The sequence below is a fragment of the Lissotriton vulgaris genome, chromosome 8 (assembly GCF_964263255.1).
Source record: "Lissotriton vulgaris chromosome 8, aLisVul1.2, whole genome shotgun sequence".
Taxonomy (NCBI): Eukaryota; Metazoa; Chordata; class Amphibia; order Caudata; family Salamandridae; genus Lissotriton; species Lissotriton vulgaris.
In genome coordinates, this window is record NC_141696.1 from 829,834,762 (window position 1) to 829,850,129 (window position 15,368).

Consider the following 15,368-nt stretch of genomic DNA (forward strand, 5'->3'; position numbering starts at 1 on the left):
AAAAGACCTCCATTGGGAATAGGGAACGTCTTCAACTTTTCAACCACATATCACCGAATTGGGTAACTTAGCCCTGTGTATAAAATTGTTAACAAAATAACCCAACACACATTACATTTGTGTAACATGGTTTCTGGACATTTGCACCTGATTTAAACATGTGTATCAAAATGGGAGGAAAGTGCGCACAAATGGTATTTATGTTGACTTCCTCAATTCATTTTTTCATTTTCTCTCCTTTGCACTCACACCTACCACAAGTTCTAAGCGTGTGGCAGCCATGGAGTAAACCCTAAGTGACCCTAAGTGACCACAATTTGATCTTAGCTCTACATTGGCACTATTGCTACAATGCATACAGACACCATTTATTCAGTTTTTAAAATCTTCCCAAGGGCATAAATATTCTTATCACAGGACACTTCCATTATAAACTTTCGTCTCATTTACTATGTTACAATCAATTTTAATTTTCACTACACTTTAGTGCTGCTAGTTAATATTTTTGACTACACCTATGAAGTTTGTGTGGACATTATATAATGGATTCTTTTATCTGTAGCCTTATGTTTGAATTGTTGATCCTTGCACAACTAGAACCAATGGGCCAGATTCATAAAGATAAAGTTAGACGAAAGGTCTAAGGGCGTCATTTAGATATCAGTGGACAGGTTACTCTGTCACAACCATGACAGATATCCCATCTGCCGGAATTTAAATCCCAAATGTTATAATGGGATATATATTTAGGCGGATGGGATATCCGTCACCATCGTGACGGAGTAATCTGTCTGCCGAGATCTAAAAAGATCTATGTTTAGACCAAAAGTCAAACTTTTCTGCTGTTCGGTATTCATAAAGGTAGGTTACAAGTAGTATCTTTACGTCTATGGAATTTCTGCACTCGGGGTAGAATCTCTGCACTCGGAGTGGAATCTCCACCCCTGAGTCAGAATCTCTGCACTTGGGGTGGAATTCCAGTCCAATTTTGGAGATTCTGCCCCGAGTGCAGAATCTCCACCCAAAGTGTGGAAACTCCTCCCTGAGTGCAGAACTCATCAGTCGTAAAGACTACTAATAACTTACCTTGGTAAATACCAAAAAGTAGTAAAGACCTTTGGTCTATCTTTACCTTAATGAATTGGGCCCCATATCTTTAACATATGTAGAAATAAAACTTCAAAGATATGCCTGGTCTGTAAAGCCTTCCTGGCCCTAGTTCTGTAGTCCTACTTCATTTATAAAATGTACAACCTGATATTCACAAATTTGACTGTATGGAGAAAGAAGTATGTGAAAGAAGTCAGTGAGATAGATTCACAAAATATGGAAAGGATTGTTTTTCTAGCAACTGCAAATAATTTAGGAATTACTACTTAAGCACAAAGGTGTCCACATATGGTAAATGCCTTAACCCACCAAAACTTTGAACTATATCATTTCACCTCTGTTTTGTTGAGGCATTTATTCATCTTAAAAAAATTCTAAATTGAACCTTAAATATAACTTCATGGCAGTCATTTGTCCTGGATATTGTAATGCAGTAAACAAAATCACAATTCCCTAAAGAAAGTTGTCCTTACCCTGAATGTATGTGGTAATTTATCAAGTTAGCTATGACACACTTTTGCAAAAAACACAAAAAACCTTTCTCATGTAGTATGATAGCCCAACTAATAATGGTGAACTGCCATCATTGATACATTACGTCTCATTACAGAAAGGCAATTGACTGCCAACATGTAATGGTAAGTATGCGGTAGTATCACAAACATTACAGGTTAAAATAAACATTTCTTATCATCTTTGTAATATGCAAGACCAAGTGCATCTGAATTATAATCATGATAGTGTTTAAATCTAGCTCAATAGTACATATTTGCACAGGTGGTGATTAAGTAATGAAGCCTGATAAGAGTAACATAGCATACATATATGGTTACATTCTCCCTTCTGCTATGTGCTTTTAACTTCGGCCAGCCACACAGTGGGCCCAATTCACAAATTGCATTTTGTAACACATAAAGTAGCAATAGATTAGCGTTATTCACATACCAAAAATGAAATTCACAATTCTAAAGTTGGAGATCTCTGCCTCCACCCCGTTAATCCTTTCTGTATGGAAATATCTGCCAAGGTGGCAGAGATTTCCGCACATGTAGATATATGTATCTGTGGTAAATGTGGGAGGCTTTTAGAGGAGTGGTATGAAAATGGGGAATATTTACAACTAAATGGTGGGTTTTTGGGGAATTTCAGAAGAATTTTTTTTTAAACCTTTTTATTGCCTTATATAGGTCATATCACAATTCATTTCGCAGAGCATAAATGTCATTGAAATTAATCCCCTCCTTTCCTAACATCTCTTTTATCATTACACACCCGTATGCCCACAATGTTTCATCAATAATTGTTATCAACATTAAATGTCATTTTAACTCTCATAAACTAACCACTCTCCCTTCTGGTCAACCTCCCCTCCGTATGCTGGTTTCTATGTCCCTCCAATCCTATATCCTCTAGGGGATGTCCCTTTTTCAGGTGGACCATCACCTTGAACTATACTCCGGAATTTCACGTGACTCCTCCCTAAGGCTCATTTCGATTATCTCATGTATCGGGGGGGCTCAGGTCTGTGATCATATTTGTTCATGCCCTGATATTGTCATCAAGTTTTTCTCATCTCCCTGGACCTGCTTCATGCGGACCATCTCTGCTGTTACCCATTCACACACCTCTTTCGTCCATACCTAAACCCTGGGGGGTGTGGCGCTGAACCATATAATAGCAAGTCGATGTTTTGCCAATACTAGTTCTAGTTGTATGAATTTCCTGCTTAATTTCTTGCCTTTGGAATTGGGCAGTAAGCCTAGTAATACTTTAAGGACCTTCCTGGTGACCTCCCATCCTGTGGAGTCATTCACTTTCACTGTCACTGCTTCCCAATATGTAGTTATATCTTGGCACGTCCACACCATGTGGATAAAGTCTGCCTCCAGTTCTCTGCAACAGGGACATGCACTGGAGTGGTCTGTGTATATTTTGCTGAGACTTTTGGGGGTTAGGTAAGTCTGATGTACATAACTATATTGTGTCAGTTTAAATAGTTCTTTTGAACTTACTGTTTTAACCCCTTTGTGTATTCTTAAACAATCCCGCTCCGTGAGGGGACCTCCTATCATGTCTTCCCACCTTGCCTGTAAAGTAGGTGCCTCTCGCGGGCGATCCTTTGAAATTGGCGGTATAAATGCGAGATAAATCACACTCCCTGGGCCATGTCTAACATTACTTGCTGTACCTTAGTGACAGGGTGTCCCTCTGGTAAGGATAGCCATATCTCCTGCGTAGCCCGGGTGATCTTTTCATATTGCAAGATTTGCCCTCTACCAAGTACAAAGGTGGCTTCTGCGTCTTCCCTGGTTATGAATCAACTATTAACAAATAGATCTGCCATTGTTAAGCAGCCTCCCGTTCTCCATCTTTGTACTGACATAGACTCTGCGTGTTTACAAAAAGCTTGTACAGCACATAGTGGTGTGTCTGGGTCGTAAGGTGCTCGCCGCACCACCTTCTGTATTGTAGACTCCTAAATTTCCACCTCATGTTGTATTATATATGGGTAGGCAGAGGGAACCCTCGACCCAAGCATCAACAGCTCCAGTAAAGGTTTTTACTTGTATGTGCCTGCCACCAGCTGTTTTTCCCACTTATCATGGTCATCTAACCAATGAATTTCATGCTGAAGTTGGGAAGCCATATATTAATACTTCAGACATGGTAACTCAAGGCCCCTGTGAGTCCACGCTCTTGGCATCGTTGCTAATCAGACTCGTTTACATTTAGAACCCCAGTGGAGATCGATTGTCAAGCCATTCAGGATTTGAAAAAAACAACTGGAAATGTTATACATTGAGTGTTGAAGTGTGTATAAGCATTGTGACAGGATCATAATTTTTTAATAGCGATCCTGCTCATAAGAGACAGAGGCAATTCCCTCCAAAAGTGCACAGATCCACAGCTACCCTCATCACCCTCCCAATCGTACGTTCTGTGTATAACGCAGGTGTATTTGCCAGTCTGATCCCCAAATATTTAAGGCCTGTGGTCGGGCAGGGGAGTCCCACCTCTGGGAGTCTGTCACTTGGGTGTTTTGCTAATCTTCCCACCGGAACCAATTTGGATTTCCCATGATTCATTCGGAGGCTCGATACTTCTCCAAACTTCTGTAATATTTTGAGCAAGATGAGTATAGACTGTTCCGGCTGCTGAGAATAGACATGTATATCATCAGCATATAAGGAAATCACATGCTTGGTATCTCCCAGTTGTATCAGCCGGTCCCACAGGGTTAACGCCAAAGGTTTCATGGCAATCTAAAAAATTTGTAGCAACAATGGGCAGCCTTGCCTGCTGCCACTCTCCAGCATAAAGGCCTCTGACATCAGGCCTCCGGAGCGGACCCGAGCATTAGGTCTGTATAAAATAATTGTGCCCATTTAATAAATCCCTGTCCCACTCCCATCCGTTGTAGGACCGACCAAACAAACGACAAATCCACCAAATTGAAGGCTTGTTCTATATCTAATAATCCCAAGGCATGGTCATCCTCTTCATGACTTGGGGAGTGCCATAGATGTTTCAGGCTATTACAAAAAAACAAGGAAACCCTCTAGGTATGCAAGGACCTAGGGTATCAGTTAAGTAAGAGAACAATGGTCCTTGATAAGGCGAATGACAACCACAATAATTATAGGCCTCAATCTGCACTATAATAAACAAGAAGTCCAGCCGGACTTAAGAATTTATTCAATGGTTAAATATATTAGTTCTGACAAAAGACATTGGAACAGTGGGACACAGTCCTGCATCCACAGTGCTACACATTAATAAGACAATACATACATGTAAGGTATTTCAGGCATATAAGGAACGGGAGCAAAGGAACAATATTTACAGTGTGTTTGCTTCACATATGTGGGAAACACATGGTTTTTTGGCACATAATAGTGAGCTAGTGTTTAAACCACATATTGTGTCGACGGCGTTTCGATCCAGTTATTAATAATGGATCATCATCAGGACAATCATTGCCTGCCTGAATTTAAAACCTGTATAGACAGGAAGGAAAGGAACATATAAAGGTTCATTAATCAACTGTGTGACTCTTAGAGTAGTTCCTCTATGAACTCATACCATGCTTTAAGGTGCTACTTGATCATCCATGTGAGAGAGTTGTCAGGCAGCATGTGCCAGCCATCCACGGCGCGTTAGTGGTCAAACCATGCCAGGGAGGAGTTGGTGTCGTGATCTATATCTATTAAAATTGTGACTATAGCATGCCTAGGTGATTGATATCAATTTAATGCAGGGTGTTGGGAAACTATAAGAGGTAAGTGAAGGTGGTAATTACTTGAGCGCGATGGACCTCAACATTGGGCTAGGCGTCTATGGAAGGCGGAGTGGATCCGGCTGGTGCAGAATCCAGTTGGGTCTGCCACCTATATCCTTGTTGCAGAGGAGGGAGGAGTTGGTCCGGTTAATGCAAACCCGGGTTGGTATGCCACCTAAGGAAGGTGTCTGAGTTAGATTGGACTATATTATGAGGATAATAAGGGTAATGACAGTCCCAAAGAGGACGAGTTTACCTTTCAACCTGGTAGGTAATTAGACAATGGAGTTGACATACAATCCGTTGGTGAATAGGGTGGCTGATCTGGCCATGTTGTACCTGCAAGGAACATGAACCAATTGGGGGTATAAGGATTGAATCTACTGAGAAGGGGGCGGAGGTGGGGCAGCCCCGCTAAGGACTGGCAAGGTTAAGTGGTGTAGCTGGGGTAGGAATGCTGAACCCAATGTGCAACTAGGGGACGGTGCACATGGTCGCGCCTTTAACTGGGCTGCTTACCTTGCGGCGAAAATATGCTCCGGTGACGGCAGGGGTAGTGGCGAGGGAGCTTGCGGTAGAGCTACTTGGCACTTGCTGCGATCAGATTGGACCTAAGACCGGGTGAGCAGGGATTAATACAACGATCACGAGTAAGGTGCCTGCGAGTTAAGGGTATTGATATGACCGCTTACCTAAAAGAGGCTGGAGGCTCCAGAATCGGAGTCCGCTAACCAAGGATAGGGCTCCTAAAGACGGGAAACATGGACGGTAGGATTTAGTCATCTGTTAGTAGTTGCTTGGTCGGGTATCGAGCAGCAACCGGAGGAAGGAAACGGCTTACCTGTTAGTTCACAATGGAACAAGGAGAGACGTCCCGGTGCACGATCGCGCCGTGGAACGCTGGTAAGGTGGCGTGCCTCCGAGAAATAGTCGCGCCGGCCATGTTACTGTCGGCAATGACTGAACGTGGCGGCCATGTTGCTATGGGGATTAGCAAGGCGGTTGGCTCTGTTACTGACGGGACCCGTCATGCGGGCGGCCATCTTGGAAGGGTGAACTGAGGTGATAATTGACAATGGCGGTGAGGGTACAAGAATTGACCAGGTGTTTGTGAACGGCATGCAAGTGACTCAATTTAACATTTCAAAACCTCTGAGGCACAATAAAATATTCATAAGCATAAGTATGGTTGATATAACTTTTAGAGGGATCCCATCGTTTTATACATTTTGCTGAATTTTGAAGTTTTCAAGATAAGGCACAGTTCATAGAAGCAATGTCCAATCCTCGGTGCGGTTGAGGCCAGTTCTTATACTGTCAAAAAGTAAGATCATTTTGAGTTCCTCTCTGTTCAATAAGAGTCCGATGTCACCTCCACGAGGTGGTAACTTCACAGTTTTAAGGACAGTCCATTTCAAATCATTGACTGTATGTCCTTGAGCAGAGAAGTGATCCACCAATGGGGCGTTTGGAGTTTTACAACGAATTCTGCTACGATGTTGGCAAATCCTTGTCTTGACCTTCTGTCTTGTCTGCCCAACATATACGAGTTTTCAAGGGCACTGAATCAAGTAAATTACATCACTAGTATTGCAATTGGTGAAGTTTTTACATTGGATAGTGACTTTGTCAAATATAAAAGATTTGCCTTCAATGGTAAACTCACAAACGTTGCATGCACCACATTTAACATGTCCCACCAGTGGAGTCTGGGTCCATAAGGCATTTATATTGCTCAAAGTTGGAGGATTTGGGAGAGCTGCTCGTACCAAATGGTCTTTCAAATTGGAGCTTTTTTTGTAAGCAAACAATGGGCGGTCAAAATGCAGGGTGCCTGCATTAAGGGTTGGCCAGTGTCTTAGTATGCTTTTTTTCAGTTCATTTTATGCCGGGGAGAATGTGGTTACACAAGCCAGTCTTGTGGTAGACTCCTTATCTTTGGGGCATAGAAGTGCCTCTCTGGGACAGTACCAGGCACGTTTAACAGCTGTTCTTACTAGTCTATTTGGGTAGCCCCTGTATTTAATTTATCAGATAATACGGCAGCCTCCTTGAAATAATCTTCCTTGGCATAGCAGTTCCGTTTAATGCGGAGGAACTGTGAGTAGGGTAAGGAATCCCTAAGGGCTCTGGGATGAATACTATTGTAAGATAGCAATGTATTCCTTTCTGTGGGTTTACGGTGTAACCTTGTGTGTAATTGACCTTCAAGGTGATATATATTTAGGTCCAGGAATGGGATTGATTCAGCATTAATAGAACTTGTAAAAGTGAGCCCTCAACAATTGTTATTTAACCAATGGATACATTGCTTCAAGTTGCCTTCATCACTGTTCCAAATTAAAAAAATATAATCGATATAACGCTTCCACGTAATGATATCTGATGAAAAAGGATTGGAAGGTGTCAGAATGGAATAGGTCTCAATTTGATCCATGAATAGTATAGCCAGACTGGGGGCAAAAACAGCCCCCATGGAAGTTCCTTTGACCTGTTGGTAATACTGCTGGTCAAAGGAGAAAAAGTTTTTCGTCAAACAGATTTCCAACAATTGGAGTATAAAAACTGTTGGGACAGGGTGAGGTCTAGGCCTGGTGTCAAGGATGTCACGTATAACTAGTAGGGCTGCGGTTTGTGGAATATTTGTGTACAAGGACTCAACGTCTATTGTACACAACAATTGGGCTCCTACATGGAATGGTTTTTCTTCAATGAAATTGACCATCGCCATGCTGTCCTTGACATAGCATTGGGTTTCAGGTACAAAATCCTTGATGAAAAAGTTAACATATTTTCCCAGGGGTTCAAGGATCGACCCACAACCGGATACAATTGGGCGTCCCGTTGGTGCCTGAATGTTCTTGTGTATTTTGGGCAGGGTGTAAATCACCGGCATGCGAGGTGATTTGATGTTAAGGAACAGATGCTCTTTTTGGTTTATGATCCCTGACTCTAGGGCCTCTGTGGTAATTTTCAAAATCATGGACTGTAGTTCTTTCGTGGGGTTGGTAGGGAGTCTCATATAATGATCAGTGTTTGAAAGCTGTCTCAGAATTTCAGAGGTATATTCATCTCTGTTCTGCAAGACAATACCTCCACCCTTGTCTGCACTTTTGATGACAAGACTTTCTAGGATTTTAAGTGAATTAATCGCTTTCTTCTCTGCTAGTGGTAGATTGTACGGAATGAATCTTTTTCTTTCCTTCAGTTTGTTTAAATCCTTTGTAACCAGTTTTTCAAAGGTAATCACCTCCGGGGGCACCATAGCGGCCGTTTATGAGGAAGGTAGAAGGTGGTCTAAATGGAGTATTCGACAAAACCATAGGTGTGGGATTCATTTGGAAAAAGGCGTCCAAACGTACCTTGCGATAAAATCTGAGGAGTTCAGTTTAGATCTCTAAAAAGTCAGTGCGAATAGTGGGTACGAATGAAAGACCCTTACTAAGGAGTGATGATTCCACACTGGAGAGATTGTGTGCAGATAGATTGAAAATAGGAATGGGTTGAGATCCTGTCATTGTAGGATCTACCATTTGTAGAATTTCTGTCTCGTCTGACGTTCGCCCGGAGGGTTGTGCCAACGAGGAACCCTTTTGCCTTTCCCCCTGGCTGGAGTGTTGGATTGGCCTCTGTCTAAAAAATTATTCCTGTTTTGGGCAGGGTTTCTGTTTGATGGACCAGAGTTGTCACTCGAATCAGAATTCTCCGATTGATCTGCCGAGGAATCAGAAAAGCCAACCAACGTTTGACGTTGATTAAATCGCCCCCAAGGTCTTGAGTTACGGGGGTTGGAGTAGAACGATCTAAGTAGAAATCTTTCTGGAGGTATGGGAACGCTGACTCGATATGAAAGGACTTGATGTCTTTTTTGACTTTGTTAGTCTTTTTATTCTGCTCTATTCGTTGAAACTCGTCAACAGTTTTTTGGACTTGCTCCAAGTTGGATCACTTCACTGCTCAAGGACATACAGACAATGATTTGAAATGGACTGTCCTTAAAACTGTGAAGTTACCACCTCGTGGAGGTGACATCGGACTCTTATTGAACAGAGAGGAACTCAAAATGATCTTACTTTTTGACAGTATAAGAACTGGCCTCAACCGCACTGAGGATTGGACATTGCTTCTATGAACTGTGCCTTATCTTGAAAACTTCAAAATTCAGCAAAATGTATAAAACAATGGGATCCCTCTATAAGTTATATCAACCATACTTATGCTTATGAATATTTTATTGTGCCTCAGAGATTTTGAAATGTTAAATTGAGTCACTTGCATGCCGTTCACAAACACCTGGTCAATTCTTGTACCCTCACCCCCATTGTCAATTATCACCTCAGTTCACCCTTCCAAGATGGCCGCCCCCATGACGGGTCCCGTCAGTAACAGAGCCAACCGCCTTGCTAATCCCTATAGCAACATGGCCGCCACGTTCAGTCATTGCCTACAGTAACATGGCCGGCGCGACTATTTCTCGGAGGCACGCCACCTTACCAGCGTTCCACGGCGCGATCGTGCACCGGGACGTCTCTCCTTGTTCCATTGTGAACTAACAGGTAAGCCGTTTCCTTCCTCCGGTTGCTGCTCGATACCCGACCAAGCAACTACTAACAGATGACTAAATCCTACCGTCCATGTTTCCCGTCTTTAGGAGCCCTATCCTAGGTTAGCGGACTCCGATTCTGGAGCCTCCAGCCTCTTTTAGGTAAGTGGTCATATTAATACCCTTAACTCGCAGGCACCTTACTCGTGATCGTTGTATTAATCCCTGCTCACCCGGTCTTAGGTCCAATCTGATCGCAGCAAGTGCCAAGTAGCTCTACCGCAGGCTCCCTCGCCACTACCCCTGCCGTCGCCCGTAACCGGAGCATATTTTCGCCGCAAGGTAAGCAGCCCAGTTAACGGCGCGACATTGTGCACCGTCCCCGAGTTGCACATTGGGTTCAGCATTCCTACCCCAGCTACACCACTTAACCTTGCCGGTCCATAGCGGGGCTGCCCCACCTCCGCCCCCTTCTCAGTAGATTCAATCCTTATACCCCCAATTGGTTCATGTTCCTTGCAGGTACAACATGGCCAGATCAGCCACCCTATTCACCAACGGATTGTATGTCAACTCCATTGTCTAATTACCTACCAGGTTGAAAGGTAAGCTCGTCCTCTTTGGGACTGTCATTACCCTTATTATCCTCATAATCTAGTCCAATCTAACTCAGACACCTTCCTTAGGTGGCATACGAACCCGGGTCTGCATTAACCGGACCAACTCCTCCCTCCTCTGCAACAAGGACATAGGTGGCAGACCCAACTGGGTTTTGCACCAGCCGGATCCACTCCGCCTTCCATAGACGCCTAGCCCAATGTTGAGGTCCATCGCGCTCAAGTAATTACCACCTTCACTTACCTCTTATAGTTTCCCAACACCCTGCATTACATTGATATCAATCACCTAGGCATGCTATAGTCACAATTTTAATAGATATAGATCACGACACCAACTCCTCCCTGGCATGATTTGACCACTAACGCGCCGTGGATGGCTGGCACATGCTGCCTGACAACTCTCTCACATGGATGATCAAGTAGCACGTTAAAGCATGGTATGAGTTCATAGAGGAACTACTCTAAGAGTCACACAGTTGATTAATGAACCTTTATATGTTCCCTTCCTTCCTGTCTACACAAGTTTTAAATTCAGGCAGGCAATGATTGTCCTGATGATGATCCATTATTAATAACTGGATCGAAACGCCGTCGACACAATATGTGGTTTAAACACTAGCTCACTATTATGTGCCAAAAAACCATGTCTTTCCCACATATGTGAAGCAAACACACTATAAATATTGTTCTTTTGCTCCCGTTCCTTATATGCCTGAAATACCTTACATGTATGTATTGTCTTATTAATGTGTAGCACTGTGGATGCAGGACTGTGTCCCACTGTTCCAATGTCTTTTGTCAGAACTAATATATTTAACCATTGAATAAATTCTTAAGTCCGGCTGGACTTCTTGTTTATTATAGTGCAGATTGTGGCCTATAATTATTGTGGTTGTCATTCGCCTTGTCAAGGACCATTGTTCTCTTACTTAATAGATGTTTCAGGCGTCGGAAATTGTACATGGTTCTTCTTTTGGGTGTAAATCTTGCCTGGTCCAGGTGGATCAAGAGAGGGCATTTGTGGAAGGAGTCTGGCTACCTGGATCCTGCTCAGTAATTTCCATTTAAATTCAGAAGCGAGATTGGTTTATATGAGCTTGGCAGCAGGGGGTCCCTATCAGGCTTAGGTATCATGATTACCACTGCCTCCCTCATAGAGTACGGTAGAGAATGTATCAATAATTTCTCATTATATACTTCTAATAGGCGGTCCACCAGTAGTGCACCAAACTGTTGATAAAATTCCCAGACTCTTGCCTGGTTTGAGGCATTTGATAGCTACCACTAATTGTTCTTTATTGATTGGGGCTCCAAGCACGTCCTCTGAGGCTTGATCTAGGTGCGGTAACTCTATTGAGGGTAAAAGGTCCCTAATCATTTCCTGTGGTGGGGAACACTGTTTCTTGTATAATTTTGACAGGTGTTGCGCTAGTACCTCAAGGATTGCCATTTGGCTATGCACCACAGTACCACTGTTATCCTTCATCCGTAGTATTGGCACCCCAGCGATCTCACTACATATCAGCTGGGCAAGGATAGCTCTGGATTTATTCCCCTCTAAAAATGCTGCAGAAACGCTGAATAGGTGAATTTTTCTACACCAGGACCCTAACAGTTTTGTGCATGTCATACACCACTCCCCCAACAGATGTGGAGATGTGGGGAGATCCATTTCTAATTTACCTAACTTCTTCTCTTGTGTACCTATATATCCTATTCTAATTGGTGTATGCACACCCGTCTAATTACCACCTTCAAGGCCTCCCATTCGCTTGCCCTATTGGAGGCCTACCCCCAGTTTTCCTCAAAGTATCAAGATAGTTCCACATGGGTATTGCTGGGAGTGGTTGATAACCCCAAAAGCTAAGCAGAACCGGTGAATGATCTGAGAGATACTAAGGCAGGTATGATATTCCTTCCATTTCATGTGAAAATTCTTTGAATATAAAACAATAGTCTCGTCGACTAAACGTATTGTACACCGGGGTCTAGCATTAAAACAATCTCATTCTCAGGTGTCTTACCCTCCATATATCACACAACGGTATACCTTGTAGAATGTCTTTCAGGGACCCTGTCATGTGCAGTTTTGTGTTTAGCAGGGGGAATCCCAGTCTAGCATAACGTCGAGAACACAGTTAACATCTCCCATTATGATCTCCACTGCACCTAGGTAGGGAGTTGCCGCCACTATCACAGTGGGAAAAAATAGCAGGGCAGTCCACATTGGGGGCTTATACATTAATTATACATACTTCCCGCCCCTCCAGCTTGCCATGTAAAATCAAATACCTACCCCCTGAATCTACCACATATTTCAAGGGCCCCTCTGGCATCACCCATATGAGCACTCACCGAGCATACCCAAATAAATGGTTGCATACAGCTGTCCCCTCCATCTTACCTAACACATGGAAGGGTGCCACCCCACAAATGTGTTTCTTGTAGACAAGCAATGGACACTATATCTTTTTGAGGAAGCATAAACTAGTCTACATTTTTCACATGCGGCCATGAGCACCAAACTTGTGTAATGCTGTTCATTCCCAATTCTCATTTTCTATCCCAATCCACCCCCTGACCTGAGCGACAAAGGACACCATCCTGGCCACCGCACACGAGAATGTTAAAGACCTTCCCATCCAAATTTAAACACACTTAAGTTTAATAACTCCCTCCTCCCCATTCCCATTGGGTCTGATTCCCCCACATATGGAAAGTTAGGATTCACCCTTGCCGCTCCATTCCCCAACAAATCTACAACCTGTACAACAGCAAAAAACAGTGTGTCATTCTTCTCTGTATGTTGCAATTGCTTTGCATTTTAATTTGGTGCATAGTATCCCATTCTCCAATGGATAATGCCATGTAAGTGGCAGAGCAAACAGGAGAGTGCATGGTCAAAGCCTCTAGCTCTCTTCCCATGTCTTGATCATGTGTGCATCACCGAGTTACCGATATCTGAGTCCCAGCACTATGGTCATTATCTGCCTTTTCAACTTGATGTGTTCTTCAATTTATTAGAATCAGGCAGTATGTCTTAGGTTCCACCCTCTGACTCAGAGATTACTTCTGCCATCTGTAGGGTTCCCTCTGGGCATACCTAGATGCTTCCCAATCCGCTCCTATCCCCCCAGAGTCTCCCCTGATTAGGAAGGTTCTGGCTTTTGATTGTGGATACACCTTGCATCGATCTTGAAGACCCAGTGGGAGGCACCAGGCATTAGTCCAGGTGGTTAGTTTAATCCAGCCAGTCACTCATCTCCGCCACCGATAAGAAAAACAGGGCTTTCTCTTTATATTCCACTCAAAGTTTGGCTGCATAAAGGAGGCTGTATTTTACTCTGGTGTCTTGCAATCTTTGCTTGACCACCATAAAGGACTTTCTTTGGTCCTATACTCTCTGTGTGTAGTCAGGGTAGATTGTGATAGGGTGATGTTCGGTCCGCCACTCTAAGTGGTTTGCAGAATAGCATCTCTATCCCGGTAATTGAAGAAGCGGGCTACGATTGCTGGCGTTGGCGAACCAGGTTTGGGTGAAGGAACCAACACTGTATGTGCTCTTTCTACATTAAAAAAACTTAGAAAGTCATATCGGGGCTAGGTCATTGACAATCTTATTCTTCAAAATCAGCTCCATAGAGGAATCCTCGGCTCATTCCAGGAACCCCACAAAACGTAGATTATTCCTTCTTGACCAACTTTCAGACTCTTCCACCCTCTCATCTAACTTCACCACTGTTTATTTCAGTTCAATTACCATGTCTCTAAGAGCTTGGATGTCTTTTTGAACTGTGTCCACCTTCCCTTCATTCGTTGTCACTCTCTCTGACACCTTATGTAGGTCACACCTCAACAGATTGACATCAATTGCAACGGCATTGATCCTGTGCACCATATCCTGCTGTGTGGCTTGGATCACAGCCAGAATGTCTGCTAGAGAAGTGTCCTGCTCTCTGGGGCATTGTGTTTCTTTGCCTTGCCTGTCTGCATCTACGTCCTGAACATCTTAGCCCTGGTGATATGGCTGTGCGTAGTTTAGGATTTTAATGGTCTGGACTTTATTGCTTTTATCCTTCACCATTGTGGGATCTTCGCCACTCACTTGCCTCCCTCAGACTTTTTGTTACACCGCATCATCTCTGTCTTTGTCAAAGAAATTATCAGTTCCCTCTTTGGATCTCCACGCGGTCTCCAGCTGCAGGTCCTGCTTCAATTTCCCAGTTCTGTTTAGGCGTAGGGACCCATCACCCGGTCTCTTCACAGTTAACCTTTTTTCAGTGGCTCGAGTAACATGACTAGTACTGGTGGTCTTCACAGTCCAGATCCCCAGGTAATCCCACTGAGCCTGGTCTGTTACAATCAGCACGCATGTCTACCCTTCCTATACAATGTCTTGTGAATGTCCAGCCATCAAGGCACCTTTGCGTCATCTATTTTGCTGTTATCGACTCGCCACCTCAAACTCCCCGACCTCTAGGTTGTCAGACTCAACTTCCAGCTTTGGGTCCCAGGGTACCAGTCAGCATCATCTTTACGTAGACCCTTTACCTCTGTGCTATCTCTTTCTGACTGCCCTAGTCCACACTGTGTCCCATAATCCTGCCCCTCTGTGTCAGAGAGGTCCCCGGTGCTTACCACTCAATGGGTCTGCCCTTGTGAGATGACACAGCTGCACCAATGCGATTGGGGCCCATCTCTTCCTGGCAGCACCGATGTATTCAGGCGTCACCAAGGAGGTCACGCTCGTAGTGGGTCCTCACCTGTGTATTCCAGGCAGCTGCAGACTCCACAGGTCAATTACCGCACCGCTCTG

General features: G+C 43.7%; 1 protein-coding gene across 3 annotated transcripts in view; it reads right to left on the reverse strand.

Annotated features, from left to right (window-relative positions):
- Nucleotides 1-15,368, reverse strand: part of LOC147698064 (interleukin-18 receptor 1-like) — a 477,649-nt gene that overhangs the window by 91,970 nt on the left and 370,311 nt on the right. The gene's annotated exons all lie outside the window — the stretch shown is intronic.